Source organism: Dendrobates tinctorius, unplaced genomic scaffold (genome assembly GCF_039654945.1).
Source record: "Dendrobates tinctorius isolate UK_male_01 unplaced genomic scaffold, ASM3965494v1 ptg000458l, whole genome shotgun sequence".
NCBI classification, from domain to species: Eukaryota; Metazoa; Chordata; class Amphibia; order Anura; family Dendrobatidae; genus Dendrobates; species Dendrobates tinctorius.
The window spans coordinates 403790-423642 of NW_027362120.1; positions in this window are offsets into that span (position 1 = coordinate 403790).

The window sequence follows — 19853 nt, forward strand, 5'->3', positions numbered from 1 at the left end:
CGGAACTTCTTTCGGTATACCTCAGGTGTCAGCCGGTATTTGGTGATCAGGGCCTGCTTTATGGCGTCATAGTCATCATCGTCTTCTGGTGGAAGAGAAGTGAACGCCTCCAGAGCTTTGCCTTTCAGCCCTGGGATCAAGTACCTGGCCCATTGTGCTCTAGGCAGCTGGTACTGTCTGCAGGCTTTCTCAAAGGCCTGCAGAAACGTGTCTAAGTCCCCGTCCTTTTCCATGAAGGGAAAATGTGCTGGCAGGGGTTTAGGACTCTGGACGCTGCTGGGCTCACTGCTTCGGGCTGTGGAGGATGTTCCACCTTGTCGGAGCATCTCCAGATCGTGGGCTCTCTTGGCTTGGGCTTGGTGCTCATCTCTCTCCGCCTCCCACTCGGCTCGCTGCTCCGCTCTCTCTGCCTCCCGCTCTGCTCGCTGCTCCGCTATCTCCCGAGCTGGCTGGATCAGCTTCAGACGACCATCATGGTCTTCGGCGGGTAGGGGTCCAAGGGGTCCAAGGCCGCTTGCAGGTAGGGGTCCAGCCCGCTCTGGTTGAATATGGGGCCAGCGCTCAGGAGTGGAGCCTCTGCTGCAGCCCCATTGTCACTTGAGCCAGCTTCTGCATTCGCTGGACTCTGGGTGTTGTCCAGCTGCACCAGAGCCGCCATCAGTTGGGCTCTGTTTTTGTTTGCGGCATCAAGGCCTTGGTACGTGCATAACCCAGCAAGAACTTCCTTTGTCTGCTGTTTGTACCAGCCTTCTCCTTTTGCCGCCATGGTTGCCAAATAAAAGATAGAAGAGAAAGACGAAGAAAAAGGGAGGGAATACTTTACTTGCAAGTACACACAAATGTCTCAGGACTAGTAACCACTGAGTCTGTTCTCCAAAACCTATGATGCAGGATTCCCGCAGGAACCGTGCAGGTCTTTAGTGAGAGGAATGATTGCTCAAACCAAATCACCATTGCTCTATGATTATCCCACCGCTCTCCCACCAATATGTGAAGAACGAAAGCACACCGCCGCCACCAATATGTGACGACAGCGCCAGCACCCTGTGCCACCAATACGCCACGATCCCACCACTGGCACCAGTAGGTCATCAGACGGAGGGATGCGACGCACTGCCGGCACATGGCTATCACAGGCAGAGTGGGGGCTTATCTTAGTTATCCCACCACTGGTACCATGTGACAAAAATATGCAGCAAGCTAATCTCACTCTAACAATTTACCGCAGGGGGTTATTTTGGATGCCCCACCACTGCTAACAACCTTCCAAGAACTGCGGGGATTTATGTATATCCCACTTTCACAGTTCCACTTTGGAACTCGCAGCTCTCCGGCGCCCCCCTTACCCTCAGGTCAGTCAGGGAACTGCACCTAGGATAATTAGTCGCCGGACGGCATGCTTGTTGTGCATGGGCAATTAGGCTACTGCAGTGAGGGAATTATCAATGCTGTGGCCGCAGCCCCCCTTATTCAGCATATAAGACCTGTTAGGCGTTGGATTCCTGGGACTGCACAACAGGAATCCAGAGCCGTACATCCAGCGGTCTCCCATTCCCCTCCAACCGCACGGGGACCTGCTCAGCAATCCCGGCGATACAGGCATCCTGCTCGGACTCGCTCTGTGAGCCTGGATCTTGCTGCCACCTCTGGTGCAGCAATGGTAGCGCAACCTGCTCTGCAGGGAATCGCTCCAGAGGCTAAGTCCTCTCGCCGTGCTGCTGGGCATGCCCGCAAGATGACCTCTCAGTGGAGAGCAGGGGTCACATGCTCAGGTCCTGTGTCGGATCTGATTGGTCCTTCCCAGAGTACTGGAAGGTCCCGGAAGCACATGGCTATAAAAAGCCCGCATGGCGGCTCGGCCAAAGGTGACGGATGCATGTGTCTGGTGACTGACTTATTTGAAACCCCCTTCCCTCTGATAATATGAATGGTGACAGAGTGTTGGTTATAGTCAGCTCCAGTTTGTGGCAAGCTATGCGCCACTGTGCTTCCCGCACTATACACTAGCGTCCTGCGGTGTCCGGCTTTCCGGCGCCGTGGTCTAGCGGCTATAGTTACCGCCGCGCTGCAGTAGCAGCATTTATTGGCGTTCGCTGCTGCGATGCCACACGCCAGCTGGTCCTGTGGAGTTAACAGGCCCAGCGCTCATTCCTAATTTATATTGGGTCGTCTCTGTGGCTTAACAGAGTCCGCCTTCACTCTTCGGGTGACATTAACCCGAGTGCAGCAATTCGCCAGCTAGCGAGTCTGCCATTGTCCAGCAGCGGTCTTGTCACCTACCACACGGTGAACCCCGGGCGGCAAACGCACCTCCTATTATTTATATTTGGTGCGTTCTGCCGTCCCTAACAAGACCCTTCCTTACTGCCAACTAGCCCAACCAACCAAACACACCATGCTGCCACCAGCCATGATTCAATTAATCAAACAATTAATTAAGAGGGTCAGTGGCAAACCTCCAAATGAGTAGCGATTATCTAAAAAAGGCGCTTAGTTCATTTCTTAGAGCATGGAGTCAAACTGATAATTTTACGATTTATTCCCCAAAGTCGGGCAGTGATTACAAATATAAAAGTTGTTACAAAGTTGAGACAATAAATATGTACAATGCAAATATAAAACTAACATGGATGAAAAGAGAAAGTACACTTACATGTGCTTAGTTGGTATTAGGCATCCCATGTCGCTCGGGGGATGGGCGGCCAACCACATATCCCAAGACATCCGCATGTCTTGTCAGCATCAAACTCCAGCTCAAACTGACTGATTTTTCCAAGGGAATGCCTTATAGCCTCTGCTGTGTGACATCACGGAAGGGGCAGATTGGAGAGGGTCAGCCCCCTACTCTTGGATTTAGAATCAAACTACAAAACTTAATATAACTGTATCTCGTAGGAGGAAGTCGCACAAACACGCACATGGTATCATTCTTTGTAGTTTGTTAATTACAATAATTCAAAACTAAATATGCAGTAGTTCGGACACACCGTTTAGAAGGAAACCATATCTCAGTTTCTGGGGGTGCTAGAACCATGAAAACTAAGGGTCGAAAAGCTGGTTTCGTGCCCATCGCAGGAATGTAATTATTATATCTCTGTGGTGCATGATTTTTGCAATATGACTTGTTTTAATACTACTCATATTGATCCCAGCACATGTCCAGAGAACAAAGGACTTCCTTTCCTGGCTGTGCAAGGAGGGGAAAGAGAGAATCATCATTGTGATCTCAGATTTCTCTGAGCTGCAAGCAGGACGACGCTGGTGTGTGTGTTGTGGGGGAAGAGGGGGGTTGCAGCTACATGACAGGCTGGTCTCAGTGTGTAGCAATGGGAGATTCTAGAAAGTTCTGCAAAATCATATCTTATATTACAGGGTGCGATCACAACCCGGGGTCCACTGTGCAGAGATGGTATACTGCTGCTATACAACAACGGACGGCGAGTAGTAAAGTGCTCGCTTGACACCAGTGGTGAACACTGAGCCGGTGTGATAGGAAACGGGCTCTGTTACTGCACAGAGTAAGCAGAAACCTATGCCGAAGCCTGTTAAACCTCACAGGCTACGGCTAGAGGAGCACTAGCATGAGGTCACAGGACACTGCTTCTGAGACACGAGAAGCATTCCCCTCTAGACCTGCTAGTGCCTGGAACCGCTACTGCGGAGCCAGGGAAAGTTCCCTCAGGAATGCTGTACCCTGTTAAACGTCACAGGGTGCAGCAAGCATTAGCTTACCGCTCTGAGCGTGTACTGACTGGCGCTGACGGATGAGAGAGCTGAATGCACTGTGGCGCTAGGCAGTGCCAGTACAACGTGCTGACTCTAGCCTCTGAACCCTACTACCACGCATATCATAGGGAAGGGGTTCCTTAATAAGTCATTCACCTGTCTCATACATCCATCATCACACACACCACTAGAAGCATAAGAACTAATGTCTGTCATAGCGCATGGTGGGGCGGCCATGCAAACCTTTTATAGCAGCATCCTTCCAGGACCTTCCTGACCTTCCTGATGGTCCAATCTGAGCTGGAGAAGGACCTGAGCATGTGACCTCCGATCTCCAATGAGAGATCGTCCCATGGGCATGCTCAGTGGACCTAAAGGAGGACTTCGGCCCTGGAGAAGTATGCTGCTGACCAGCATGCGTTGCTATAGCTGGACCAGAGGTGACAGCAGCAACCAAACCCACAATGCTGGTGTGAGTAGAGCATCGGGATTGACGAGTCTGCTGAGCAGGCTCCACTGCGGCTGGAGAGGAATGGGAGACCGCCGAAGGCAAAGCTCGGGATTCCTCCTGTGCAGCGGCAGGAACCCGACGCCTAACAGTTCTGGCCAGGAGGAGGGGGCCGTCAGTCAGTGTCTGGGACTGAGAAAGATAGAGTCTGAGTGAAGAGAGGAGAGAGGAGAAGTGAAAGAGAACCTGGGGAGTGGAGCTGTGACCAAGCTCACCACAGAGAACAGCGCAAGAAGCCGGACGCCAGAGTCCGTGTCTGATGGTGAACAGTCCCAGCAGTTAAATCAGGAGGGCAGGGGATTGCAGGTCTCCTGGCCCAGCAAGCACCTGAAGGCACAGCAGCAGACCAGAGCCCAGAGCCACCACAAAGGAGTGACACCTGCAATAGGCTCAAGCTGCCTGCCACACGGGCAAGTACTTCAGAACAATCAGGAACAGAGAACTGAGCATAGCTTTAGGCAGCAAGGACTTCAGAGGACAGCGCAGTAAGGAGGCCTCAAAACCCATCTGGCTTAGTGGATCCTAAGTTGCTTCCAGGCTCCCTGAACCTCCATTGTCATCTGTAACTAGTGCCCTGGCTTGCACTTCAAACCGTGAATAAAAGTGTGGAAACTGCACCCTGCTGTGTCCTCGGAGTTATATAGTGCGCCATCCACCCTGCACTACATCCATCATCACCATCTTTAACAATATAATTGCCCTGGGACTAAGCTCCACCTGTGGAGAGCTGTATCAACTCTGCTGCATCACCATCAGCCCCAGCGGTTTCTTTAAGCATCCTTAGCTGAGTACCACAGGTGGCGTCACAAATAATCTCTTATAAACTTTAATTCCCCTTATTCATCATTTTTCATTGGATTACCAGGGCTTTGGACCAGGTCACTGCTGCCGTGACACATCCCCTTAAGAACCAGTCCGGTATTGAGTATCCCCATGGCCCTGGAGGGCGCTCCACTACGGCTCCTCAGAGATGATAGAATAATCCCTCTTTAAAATATTGGAGGACTTTCCTAAAATCTCTAACCTCAACCCTCATTCTACTAAAATTCTTGTGCATGCACCCATCTCCCGCCTAGACTACTGCAACATCCTTTGCTGTGGCCTCCCTGCTGACACCCTCGCACCTCTCCAGTCCATCCAAAAGGCTGGGTCCCCTCCTCTCTATATCAGTCTGTCATTGTTAGTTTGTTTACTGTAAGTGATATCTGTAATTTGTATGTAATCACTTCTTATGTACAGCACCATGGAATCAATAGTGCTATATAAATAAATAATAATAATAATAATACTAGCTTTCACATGCTAAGAGAATTTAGTGAACTCTTGGTAGAACTCCAAGTTACCAAGACTGAAGGAGACCTGCTAGACCTCACATCCTTAGACACAGCCAGGGGCATCAAACCCATGGTGAAGAAATGACCTTACAGTTTGCAAGAGAAATGGATCAACCCAGGTTCAGAGTGCAAAAAGAAACACAGCGTGCTGTTCCTTCCATTCTGCTTCTTCGTACTTTTTGTGCGCCAGCAGGCATATATCAGGATTGATCCCAGCTTCAACCTTTCCACCGGATATCCTGTCAACCCAAGAACAGATAAGCTTGCTCCAGTCCATAATCCAAAAGGCACACCTATCACCGTGCACAAAATGAATATGTCTTCTACAGATTCATCACACAAGACCCACTGTTCTGTCCTCACTGAATAAGGCAGACTTTATTTGCAGCTTATATAGACAGCTAAACCGCTATACCGGGGTCCAATAAGGAGACTGTAGGTTGAGTCTGTGCTTTTATTGAACTTGATATATTGGCAGGGTGAAACTACAATACAAACATAATATATATACAATCAGTACAGGGGCATAGTAGAAATACATATTATACATTACTATGCATGTGAGGCGTCGGGTTCCTGTCGCTGCACAGCAGGAATCCCGAGCCTTGCATTCGGCAGTCTCCCATTCCTCTCTGGCTGCAGAGGAGGCTGCTCAGCAGACTCGTTGATCCCGGCGCTCTGCTCAGACCAGCTCTGTGGGTTTGGTTGCTGCTCCAACCTCTGGTCCAGCTATAGCAATGCATGCTGGTCAGCAGCGAGTTACTCCAGGGACTAAGTCCTCCTTTAGGTCCACTGAACATGCCCATGGGACGATCTTTCATTGGAGATCGGAGTCACATGCTCAGGTCCTTCTCCAGCTCAGATTGGACCATCAGGAAGGTCAGGAAGGTCCCGGAAGGACGCTGCTATAAAAGGTTTGCATGGCCGAGCGGCCATGCGCTAGTATGGACTGCATTACCAGACTATGAGGAGTGAGTGTTGTATGCATGTATGAATGTCTCTGGTGAATGACTCATTAAGAAACCCCTACCCTTGGTACGCATGTGTTGTGTGGCCTAGCCTGTTAAGCGCCCAGGCTTAGGTTTAGGTAGAGGCAGAGTCTGAGACTGGCATCAGTGTCCACCGGTGGCTCTGCACGCCACGGTGCACATGCCTGACACTCCACCATAGTCAGCGTCTATAGTGGCATCCGCAGGTGCGACACGCGCGCTCAGAAGGTCTAGAGGGACACTGACCCAGTGTCCCCTCTGACCCCGTGTCCTTGGGGCAGAGTTCTTTGACCGCATTCTGTGCACTCCATTGCCGAGCTCTGTGAGCTAAACAGGCTCCGGCATTTATGTTCTGCGGTAATGCGGCTCTGTGAGGTAACAGAGTTCGCCCTGTTCACACTCGGTGATGTTAACCCATGTATGACCTTTTGTATACCGCTTTATGCTTCCGACATTACTAGGCAGCAGTTTATCACCCCTGCACGGTGGACCCCGGGCTGCAAACGCACCTTACTATTATTTTATTATTTGGTGTGTTCCACCAGCCCTAACAATGTATATGTACTATGTGAATTAGCATTGCACACTAAAGCTGACCAGGAGCAGGACTGATTAAACCAGGCTAAAATAGGACAAGAATTAGCTACAGAAAGCATGAGTACATACCGGCGATGCAATCGCAAGGGGAGAGGAAAAGATGAGATGCTTCCTGGATGCAGGCTGAAGGAAAATGGAGGAAAGTGAAGGAAAGCTACCATAATGCTTTGCAAGGCTACCATAATGCATTGCGAAACTACCATAATGCATTGCAAAAGGAGAGAAGAGATTCATTGAAAGTGAAAGAAAAACAATATAAGACTGTGAATATGACTTGTCACTAGAGGAAGCCAAAACACTGAAAACAAATAGAATCTATGAAAAACTGTAGATTTCTCTATATTCTACCAATAAATCACTGCAAATATTAACAAACATATAATCAGAGATTATTAATTAGATGTCGGAGACAGAACACTCCCCATCTGGCATCAACAGATGTCACTATACTTTTTTTCTAAAGGCAACAATTGGACCAGTTTAGTTACCCGTCTGAAAAATGTCTTAGGCTCATTTCCCTTGGTCATTCTTAGTTCAACTTTGCGGACGTTACCTTCCTTCAAGACATACTGATAGGGAATTTAGATTGTGAGCCCCATCAGGGACAGTAATGTGTTATGATTGAGTCACTGTAGGAGGCAAAAATAGAAATGCTAGCTAAGTCCAGAAAACCAGAGAAGTTGGCAGCTATCAGATTGCAGACCCCTGAACCTATCAACACAACTAGCAGTAGCCGTGGAGGGCTCCTACGATGCCCTAGGCCCCTCGATCACAGCCGGAGGACTGCATAGCCTAAAGACAGAAAGGGAAATCTAAACTGCCCCAGAGCAGACCCCAAAGCAAAAGGCAGCCCCCCACATATAATGATGGTGAAGCAAGAAGAAAGAACAAAACACAGACAGAAAGATAGACTGAGCAAAGATGGGGCCCACGCTAGCTTAGATAGGAAAGGACAGGAAGGCTGCTGTCTGCAATCTGTTTAAAACCCTATGAAAATAAGAGCCAACCAACTGACAGTAAAAAAGGCCCTGAAGATGCTAGGCTTCAAAAAGCTATGTCAGTACTCAGGAATATTCTGAAGACAGAGCAACAGGCAAAAGGAGATTCAGCTCACCCCAGCAGGGAATGGCAGAATCCAGAAAAGCAAGAAAAACAAAACACTAATGCAAAAAGGCAAAGCAGAAATCTTAGCTTTAGATGAGCAGGAATCAGACTGGTTTCCTAGAAGTCCACAGAGAAATCACCCGCAGGCCAGAAGGGCGTCGGCAGCCTTATATCCAGTCATTAACTCCACTCAGCCAGTCATCATCCTCAGCCCCAGGTGTTTGACAATCAGGCTCACTACCTTTCTTCACCAGAAGAGGGAGTTCCTCGGGCCTCAGTAGTGAAGGGGAAAATGAACTCACAACAGTACCTCCCCCTTGAGGAGGGGTCACCGAACCCTCAACCACGCCACCAGGGCGATCAGGGTGAGCCCGATGAAAGGCACGCACCAATCTTTTGGCATGAATATCAGAGGCAGAGACCCAGGAATTATCCTCCTGACCATAACCCTTCCACTTAACCAAATACTGGAGTCTCCGTCTAGCCAGACAGGAATCCAGTACTTTCTCTACCTCATATTCCATGTTACCTTCAACCAATACAGGGTCTGGAGGTGCAACCCCCGGAACAACAGGTTCAACAAACCTCTTCAACAAAGATTTATGGAAAACATTATGGATTTTAAATGTGACAGGAAGAGCCAAACGAAAAGAGACCGGATTAATAATCTCCAAAATCTTGTAAGGTCCAATAAATCTAGGCTTAAACTTAGGAGAAGCCACCTTCATAGCAATATTTTTTGATGATAACCACACCATATCACCAACCTTAAATTGGGGACCAATGGTCCTATGTCGGTTGGAAAACCGCTGGGCCTTTTCCTGGGAGAGAGATAACTTATCCACCACTTGGTCCCAGATCTGGTGCATTCTCTCCACCACAGTGTCAACCCCTGGGCAGGCAGAGGGCTCCACCTGCCCTGAAGAAAATCGAGGATGAAACCCAAAGTTACAAAAAAAAGGAGACATCAAAGTGGCAGAACTAGCTCTATTATTTAAAGCAAATTCGGCCAAGGGCAAAAATGAAACCCAATCATCCTGATCAGCAGAAATAAAACATCTCAAATATGACTCCAAGGTCTGGTTTGTTCTCTCTGCCTGCCCATTGGTCTGGTGGTGAAAAGCAGAGGAGAAGGACAACTGAATTCCCAGCTTGGAACAGAAAGTTCTCCAAAATCTAGACACAAACTGGACTCCTCTGTCAGATACAATGTTCTCAGGAATCCCGTGCAAGCGAACCACCTGTTGTAAAAACAGGGGCACCAATTCAGAGGAAGAGGGCAACTTAGGGAGTGGTACAAGACGAACCATCTTAGAGAACCTATCACAAATCACCCAAATAACAGTCATCCTTTGAGAGACAGGCATATCAGAGATGAAATCCATTGAAATGGATTTGCCTCTTGGGGACAGGCAAAGGCATCAACAACCCACTAGAGCGAGAACACGATTTAGACCGGGAGCATGTCCCACAGGACTGCACAAAATTCCTGACATCACGAGACAAGGAGGGCCACCAAAAAGACCGACTCACCAGATCTCTAGTACCAAAAATACCTGGATGACCAGCCAAAGCAGAGCAATGAACTTCAGACATCACTCTCTTCTTCCACTGGTCAGGAACATACAACTTTCCACTGGGACAACGCTCAGGTTTGTCCTCCTGGAACTCTTCCAGAGCACGTCTCAAATCGGGCGAGATGGCAGAAAGAACTACCCCTTCGCCTAAGATGGTAGCAGGCTTGGTCACCACAGGAGAATCAGCAAAGAAGCTCCTAGAGAGGGCGTCAGCCTTGACATTCTTAGTTCCAGGAAGAAAAGAAACCACAAAATCAAAACGTGTAAAAAACAAGGCCCACCTAGCCTGTCTAGGGTTCAAGTGCTTAGCCGACTCTAGGTAAATCAAATTCTTGTGGTCAGTGAGGACCACGACTTGATGCTTAGCTCCCTCCAACCAATGTCTCCACTCCTCAAATGCCCATTTCATGGCTAACAGTTCCCGATTCTCCACATCATAGTTACGTTCAGATGGAGAGAACTTTCGGGAAAAGAAAGCACAGGGATTCATTTTAGATGTTACAGGATCCTTTTGGGACAAAACAGCTCCTGCACCAATCTCAGAAGCATCCACCTCTACCTGGAACGGAAGTGAGACATCAGGTTGCCGCAAAACCGGGGCGGAGGTGAATCTTCGCTTCAGCTCCTGAAAGGAAGAAACAGCCTCCGGAGACCAATTTAACACATCAGCACCCTTCTTAGTCAAATCAGTCAATGGCTTGGCAATACTAGAAAATTTTGCTATAATTTCCGATAAAAATTAGCAAAACCCAAAAACTTCTGGAGGGCCTTCAAAGAAGTGGGCTGAACCCAATCGTAAATGGCCTGTACCTTGGCCGGGTCCATTTCAATAGTTGACGGGGACAAAATAAATCGCAAAAAAGAAATCCTCTGTACTCCAAAAAGGCATTTAGATCCTTTGACATACAGGGAATTCTCCCTCAAGATCCGGAACACAGTCCGAATATGTTCCACATGAGAATCCCAATCCTTGGAGAAGATCAAAATATCATCCAGATAGATAATCAAAAATTTATCGACAAAATCTCGGAAAATATCGTTCATGAAGCACTGGAAGACAGAAGGGGCATTAGTGAGCCCAAAAGGCATCACCAGGTACTCAAAATGTCCCTCCGGAGTATTAAACGCCGTCTTCCATTCATCCCCATGCTTAATGCGAATAAGATTATACGCCCCCCTAAGGTCAAGCTTGGTAAACCAGCAAGCACCTTTAACTCTGGAGAATAGATCAGAAATCAGGGGTAACGGATACTGATATTTAACAGTAATTTTGTTGAGAACACGATAATCAATACAAGGTCTTAATGATCCATCCTTTTTGGCTACAAAAAAAAAACCGGCACCTAAGGGTGACGAGGATGGTCTAATATGACCCTTCTCCAACGCCTCCTTAATATAGGATCGCATAGTCTCGTGCTCGGGTACAGATAAATTGAAGAGCCGACCCTTGGGAAATTTACACCCCGGGCTCAGTTCAATAGCACAGTCATAACTCCTATGAGGAGGCAGAGACGCAGACTCATTCTCACTAAATACATCATAAAAGTCCGCCAAATAATCAGGAACATCATGCGACTGAGGAGAGGTGGAAAACACCGGAGCCTCACTAAAGACACACCGACAACCCCAACTCACCACAGACACAGATTTCCAATCTAAAACTGGATTATGAATTTGTAACCAGGGAAACCCCAGAACAATAGTATCATGCAGATTATGTAACACCAAAAACCTGCAATTTTCTTGATGGTCTGGGGCGACCCGCATTACCACCTGGGTCCAAAACTGAGGTTTATTTTTAGCCAAAGGAGTAGCATCAATCCCCCTCAAAGGGATAGGCGTCTGCAGAGGTGTCATCGGAAATCCACAACGTTTAGCAAAATCCAAGTCCATTAGGTTTAGAGCTGCTCCCGAATCCACAAAAGCCTTGGCGGAAAATGTGGACAGGGAGCAGATCAGAGTAATAGCCAGAAGAAACTTAGGTTGAACACCACCAACAGAAAACGTGTGTGCAAAGCGTTTCTCACGTTTAGGACAGACAGAAATAATATGCGAGGCATCTCCACAGAAAAAACACAACTTATTATGCCTTCTGAACTCCTGACGCTGCTCTCTGGAAAAAACTCTATCACATTGCATAGGTTCAGACATCTGTTCAACAGGTGGCAACACCTCTCGTGCAGCTCTGCGTTCGCGTAAACGCCGATTAACCTGAATGGCTAAAGACATAGAATCGTCAAGACCAGAGGGAACAGGAAATCCCACCATAGTATCTTTTATGGCTTCTGACAACCCCTTCCGAAAGAGAGCAGCCAAGGCATTATCATTCCAGGTAGTAAGTACTGCCCACTTTTGGAATTTTTGACAGTACAATTCTGCAGAATCAGGACCCTGGTTCAATGCCAGCAGGGTCTTTTCAGCCTGATCAATGGCATTAGGTTCGTCTTACAACAACCCCAAGGCCTGAAAAAATGCGTTCACATTAGTCAGAATAGGATCATCTGGTTTCAAAGAAAACGCCCAATCCTGGGGATCGCCACGCAGCAAAGAGATGACAATTTTAACCTGCTGCGCGGAGCTCCCTGACGAGTTAGGCTTCAAGGCCAAAAATAATTTACAATTATTTTTGAAATTCAAAAATTTAGACCGATCCCCAAAAAATACATCAGGTGTAGGAATCTTTGGTTCAGCAGCATGTGAATGAGCAAGGTAGGTGGAAATTCCCCGCACTTCCGCAGCGAGCTGCTCCACACGATCAGACAATTGCTTTATCTCCATTGAGAGAAAAAAAAATTCCCCCTACGGCCTCAGAGATATAGAGGAAAAAATAAACACACTTTTTTTTTTTTTTTTATACAATTCTTTCCTGCTATTGAGTACCCTAGAATCTGCGGTATGGCGGGTGATTCTGTTATGATTGAGTCACCGTAGGAGGCAAAAATAGAAATGCTAGCTAAGTCCAGAAAACCAGAGAAGTTGGCAGCTATCGGATTGCAGACCCCTGAACCTATCAACACAACTAGCAGTAGCCGTGGGGGGCTCCTACGATGCCCTAGGCCCCTCAAACACAGGCGGAGGACTACATAGCCTAAAGACAGAAAGGGAAATCTAAACTGCCCCAGAGCAGACCCCAAAGCAAAAGGCAGCCCCCCACATATAATGACGGTGAAGCAAGAAGAAAGAACAAAACACAGACAGAAAGATAGACTGAGCAAAGATGGGGCCCACGATAGCTTAGATAGGAAAGGACAGGAAGGCTGCTGTCTGCAATCCATGAAAAACCCTATGAAAATAAGAGCCAACCAACTGACAGTAAAAAAGGCCCTGAAGACGCTAGGCTTCAAAAAGCTATGTCAGTACTCAGGAATATTCTGAAGACAGAGCAACAGGCAAAAGGAGATTCAGCTCACCCCAGCAGGGAATGGCAGAATCCAGAAAAGCAAGAAAAAAAAACACTAATGCAAAAAGGCAAAGCAGAAATCTTAGCTTTAGATGAGCAGGAATCAGATTGGTTTCCTAGAAGTCCACAGAGAAATCACCCGCAGGCCAGAAGGGCGTCGGCAGCCTTATATCCAGTCATTAACTCCACTCAGCCAGTCATCATCCTCAGCCCCAGGTGTTTGACAATCAGGCTCACTACCTTTCTTCACCAGAAGAGGGAGTTCCTCGGGCCTCAGTAGTGAAGGGGAAAATGAACTCACAACAGTAATGATAATGTGTGCAAACTGTAAAGCGCTGTGGAATATGTTAGCCCTATATAAAATTAAAGATTACTATTATTATTATTTCTTGCTCGGGAATGTTGCGGTAACTAGACCAAGTGGCCACTGGCTCCAGTGGACTTGGCAGTCTTTCACAAGAACAAGGTCACCAATGCCCAGATTAGGCCTAGCAGATGGCCACTTTGTCTGTGGCTGCACGGTAGATAAATATTGTTTGCGCCACCTGTCCCAGAAAGTATTTGCAAGACTTTGTACCTGTCTCCATTGGCGTTTGTAGAGGTCCTTAGCGTCGAATTCTCCTGGAGGGGCACTGGACAGTCCTGTTTTCAGGGTAAGGAGAGTAGCTGGAGTGATTAAAAAGGGTTCCTTGGGGTCGTTAGGGACTGGAACCAAAGGTCTTGCGTTGATTATAGCTGAGACTTCTGCCATGAAGGTGATTAGGCTTTCGTGGGTAAGCCTCGCTGCTCCTTCTTGAAGAAGAGTGGAGTCAAGTATTCTCCGTAATAGACCAATCATTCATTCCCTTGTTCCACCCATGTGTGAAGAGTGAGGCGGGTTGAATGACCATGTGCAACCTTGGTCACTGAGGAACCTCTTGAGAGTCTTATAGTCTAGATTTGAAGGTATTCCTAATTATTTTGCTGCACCAATGAAGTTAGTACCTCTGTCTGATAGGACCACGGATGGCAATAAAACATCTTAAAGCATTGATGAAGCTTGAAGTGTCGAGTGACTCAATGAGCTCTATGTGGAAGGCTCTGATTGACATACAGGTAAACATTACAGCCCAATGTTTACTATTGGCTTGTCCGCCCCTCGTATGACGTGTAACAACTGACCAAGGTCCAAACACATCAAGATCAACGCTGGTAAAAGGAGGGTCTGGGCTGAGTCTATCTGCCGGTAAGTCAGCCATCTTTTGGGTTTGAGTCGAACCGCGAAGCTTGCGGCAGGTAATGCATTTGTAGATGACACCACTGATGAGTCTCTTTGCACCGATAATCCACAGGCCAGCAGTTCTGATGGCTCCTTCTGTAAATAGTCTTCCTTGGTGCTTGACCAGATTGTGGTAGTTATGTACGATTAAGTAGGCAACATGACATTTTCCAGGAAGGTTAAGAGGGAATTTCTCCTCAAATTCCATTTTAGCTTCTTTGAGTTGACCTCCTACTCTCAGCAGACGGTTGTTGTCGATGAATGGGTCGAGTTTTCTCTATGTGCTGCTCGCTGATATTGGAGCTTTGTTAATAAGACATTGGATTTCCACAAAGTAGGTTTCTCTTTGAACAGTGAAGATGATGTGGTTTCTGGAAAATTCTAAGTCAGAGGTAACAGAGGTATTTTTACAAAGATGCCAACCTTTACATTTTTCTGTGTCACAAGCTCTGGTGGTCCTGAATGAGCGAGCCATATGAGTAAGGCAGGTAATGGCTCGAATAAGTGACTTCCAATTTGAAAATTTGTCGAATCTGTGAGAAAAATATTCAGAATTGAGAGTCCTCAGTGGTTGATACCTTTTAATGGCTAACTGAAAAGATGGTAACACATTGCAAGCTTTCGAGACTACTCAGGTCTCTTCATCAGGCATTGATTAATACAACATCTGAAGAATCACATATATATGCACAACACAGCACAGAAAAAAATGCAATAGATAAGACAAGTGACGTGAAGCAGAATTATCATTATGGGATAGGGAGAAACATAAATATTGGATTAGTTCATAGATAAGGAGTCTGGATGTTTTATTGTCCTCTGATTGGTGTCGAATCTGTGAGACCCAAGCTGGATAGCAGAGGTCATTGTATGAAGTGTAGACACTTGAGGGCGGATTTCAGCATCTGAGTCCTCTTCCACTAGTTCAAAGGTGTCTGGAAAACGTTCCTCAGTGTACAATAGTTTTGGTCCTAAAGCCATGTTGTGCTTCCTAGTCGACTTGCGTCCACTGCTCTAGTTGTGTGATCTGTGTGATTTTGGTTTGTGGGAATGTAATGCCACTGTTTTGGATGAACTGATCTTCTGATTCGTAGCACTCTGTTATTAATATAAACGTAGAATCGCCTAGTTTCATTGTGGATGTTTCCCAGGACTACTTTGCTGTCTGAGTAGAACTTGGCTTGTGTCAGGTCAATATCCATCTCGGATGCGATGAACTCAGCTAATTCAATGGCTAAGACTGCAGCACAAAGCTCTAACCTGGGTATAGTGTGCTCTGGTTGTGGAGCAAGTTTGACCTTCCCCATAACGAATCCAATGTGGCTCTGACATTTGGAGTCTACAGTTTTGAGATAGGCAACAGCAGCAATTGCTTTGACAGAAGCATCTGCAAATACGTACAGTTTTTGGCTTTGTATATCTATAGACAGCACAGGGGTGTATGGTCTTGGCACGTTCAGGTTGGAGAGGGCTGCTAAAGAGTTCTTCCATACTTCCCACTGGATTCTCTTATCAGGTGGCAGAGGTGCATCCCAATCAAATGTTTCCTTAGTTAAGTCTCTTAGTAAGGCTTTGACTTGTATAATAACAGGAGCTGCAAAACTGTTGAAGGTAGACAGGACAACTCTGCGTGTGAAAGGCTTTTCTTCCTGGCTGACCTGAAAGGTGAAAGTGTCTGACTGTAGATTCCAGAGAAGCCCAAGGCTGCGTTGCATTGGTGTGGGGCCTGACCGCAAGTCCAAGTCTCTAAGACTGTTACATAAGTCTTGTGAAGGGAATGCTTCCATGAGTTCTTGGCTGTTTGAGGCTATTTTGTGAAGTCTGAGGTTCGACCAAGCAAGCATCTCTTGGGCTCTCCTAAGAAGACTGATGGCAGTCACATTTGAAGGCATGTCTTTCAGACAGTCGTCAACATAAAAGTCTTTTTCTATGAATTGTCTGACATGTGATCTGTATTCTGTCTCTCCTTCTTGAGCCAACCTTTTGAGACCTGCAGCTTTGAGAAATAACAGTGTTCTGTTCAAAACGCATAGCCTTATCTCACACCATATGAACTGCTATCTATTTTTTCATGTTGTTTTATCTAGAATAAATTGGAATTTTTTTGGAAGCTGGAAAATCCTTCTTTTTTATCTTCATTATTATCCATGACGAATCCATGGCTCCCGTGCTTCCCCGCTCCACATGCTATTAAGGTGAGCTGTTTTTTTTTTCTTTTTTGAGACCTTCGACTGCAGGTGAAGGACTGTTGCCAAAGGTGTGCACGCTCATGCGATACTCTGTGACTTCTTTAGTAGGCTCATTGTCTCTGTACCAGAAGAATCTTAGGAAGTTCCTGTTTCTCTCTCTCACAAGGAAACAATGGAACATTTGCTGGATGTTAGCGATGAAAGCAATGGAATCCTTATGGAAACGCATAAGTACTCCCAGCAGTTTGTTATTGAGGTCTGGTCCTGTCAGTAGAACATCATTCAGGGAGATATCATCAAACTTAGCACTGGAGTCAAACACCACTCTAAATTTGGCCCAGTTTCTTAGGGTGTGTAGGGATTCAACTCACTTAGGTGCGACGGGAGACAACCAGGAGGCACGTTCCTTTAAAAGTTCATAGGGTTTATTGCTCCATAACCCATAAACCAGCACATAACATAAGGAATAGCCTTTAGCTCAGGCGAAAGCAAGTATAAGTGTCCATGATTTCAGGCTCAGTCCTGGAGCCTCAGCAAACACAGGAGGCTTATCCGTCCTCACATACAGCCAATATACATAGGCCTCCCCGGGTCAGCAGCCTCAGCACGTGGTCTTCAGGAAGGTAGCACACCTTCCTCCACATAGGCCTGCCGGGACCTTCCACATGGCCTAATTAGATCCATGCACTCTCATGTGACCGGACCTCAGATACCTTATATGGTCCATAACCACACCCACAGGTGATCACATGGCTATGACCTCACTAAAGGTCCTATTACACACAGCCACACATATACTTTATCATGACACTCTTAAACACACTCCTGGGTGGGTTTGTAGGTAACCAGGCCCACCCATCTCTCTAGTTACCTGAAGACTTCTCACTTACACATTGAAGCAACACCTCAGCAATATCATTGCTGAACAACACATAAGTCTCCATCCCAAAGCCACCCACTTTGGGATACATAACGGCCAATCCGTATTCTGCCATTCATCCTTTCTCCTGGGACATCCACACAGCGCCCCCTAGCGGATTCAGTGGTTACTACACCACAGGTGGTATACTCCAAGCATGGGTAGGAACCAGCATTCTACAGAGTCTTTGAGAGTGGGAGCTAGTTCTGCATGACAGTTCTCAAAAATCTTTGACATGAAGGAGAAAAAGTAATCTTTCATCTCAGGTTTCTTTTGCAGATTATGTTTGAGAGAGGAGAAACCTTTTTAATGCCTGATTTCTGTTATCCGGTAGACGTGGTCTGTGGGTTCTGAAGGGAAGAGGTGTGACCCAGCTGTTGGTCTCATCTTTAACAAGGCCCTTCTCCATTACCTCTAAGAACAACTTGTCCTCTACCAACATTGCCACTTGGTTGTCCTGTTAGTTTTCTGGAAAACTGTGCACCCTAACTGATTCTCATAGCTTCATCACACAATACTGCTGCTGTGAGTAAAGTCTATTAAATGATTGGGCAGTTGGATGCTGTGTGGTAGTTCTCTGACATGGAACTCGTTGTTACAAGTTTGAAACAGAGATGGGCATCCTTTCTCTAATGTATTTGTCAGCATGCTTGTCACAGAAGATGGGGCTTGCATGCATCCCAAGCATATGTTTCCTATTATGACCCATCCTAGGTCTAGCTTTTGGGCATAGGGAGCATTGTGGAGTCCATTGATATGACTTCTCACTTTCTGAACCTGTAGGATATCTCTTCCTAACAGCAATATTATCTGGGCCTGATGGTCAAGATCCTGTATAAGATTTGCTATGCATTTCAAGTGAGCGTGATGGATTGCCACATCTGGTGTAGGTATTTCAGATCTGTTGTCTGGAATCTGATTACACTCCATGATTGTAGATAGTGGTAGGCAGAATTGTCCGTCTAAGGACTCTATTTGGTAGTCAATAGCTTTCCTGCCTGATGTTGTCACAGTACCTGCACACGTCTTTAATGAGTAGGGGATGCTTGGCCCATTGATGTTGAATAGGTCAAAGAATATTGATGTAGCCAAGGATCGATTACTTTGATCATCCAAGATAGCATACAGTCTTACAGCTTTGTCTCTATGATGCTTTGGGTACACTCTAACAAGGCATATTTTGAACAGGACCTACTGTCTGTTGTTCCTTTACAGACTTCAGTACATCGTGACGTGATCTCTGGCATAGCTGCATCAGTGTTCCTTTCCTCCCCGCCATGCTCGCTGTCAGCTGGCGTGTCTTGTGTACTCCATGGAGCTGAGCCAGGGTGTAGAGCAGTGTTATGATCTGTGGTGCCAAACTCTGTGCATTTTACACTGACCTTACAATCCTTGGCGAAATGAGTTGTGGATGAGCAGCACTTGTAGCAGATACCGTTCTCTTTCAGGAAGCTTCTGCGATCTGGCCTAGATTTTCCTCTGAAGGCTCTGCATTTCAGGAGAGGATGAGGCTTCTGATGGAGCGGACACTGCTTGTCAGGGTCTTGCAACTTTGTCTCTGATTGGGAGCAGTCATCAGACCTGTAATTGGAACTTGGAGAAGAAACATAAGTCATGTGCACGGCCACAGATGTTCTGCGTGGATTTGTAGCTGGTCACAGTGTGGCATACGACATTGCAAAGTCAAAGCTGGGATCGTTTCTAATTCTCGCTTGTTGGTGTACAAAGTCTACAAAAATGGAGAAGGGAGGGAATGGAACACTGTGTTTGTATTTGTACATGGAACCATATGTGAGCCACCTCTCCTGTAGATTATAGGGCAACTTTTGGACTATAGGGTTAACGCCTTTGGCTGTGTCAAGGAATGCAAGTCCTTGTAGGTCATCTTCGCATTTGGCAACTTGGATTTCCTTTAGCAGGTCATTTAGTTCTCTAAGTTTCTGGAGACCTTTGTTAGATATTTTAGGAATGTCATCGATTCTTTTGAACAAGGCTCTCTCTATTACCTCTGCTGAGTCGTAACACTCATCTAGCCTTTTCCAGATCTCTTTGAGGCCAGTCTCAGGGCGGTTTAAATTAATGTCTCTGATCCTTACTCGTGTTTGACTGACTCTTATTTGACTAAGAGGTCTATCTCTTCCCTGTGTTGTAACCCCAAGTCTCTAGTGACATTTTGGAAGACAGACCTTATTTGCAGCTTATACAGACAGCTAAACCACTATACCAGGGTCCAATAAGGAGACTGTAGGTTG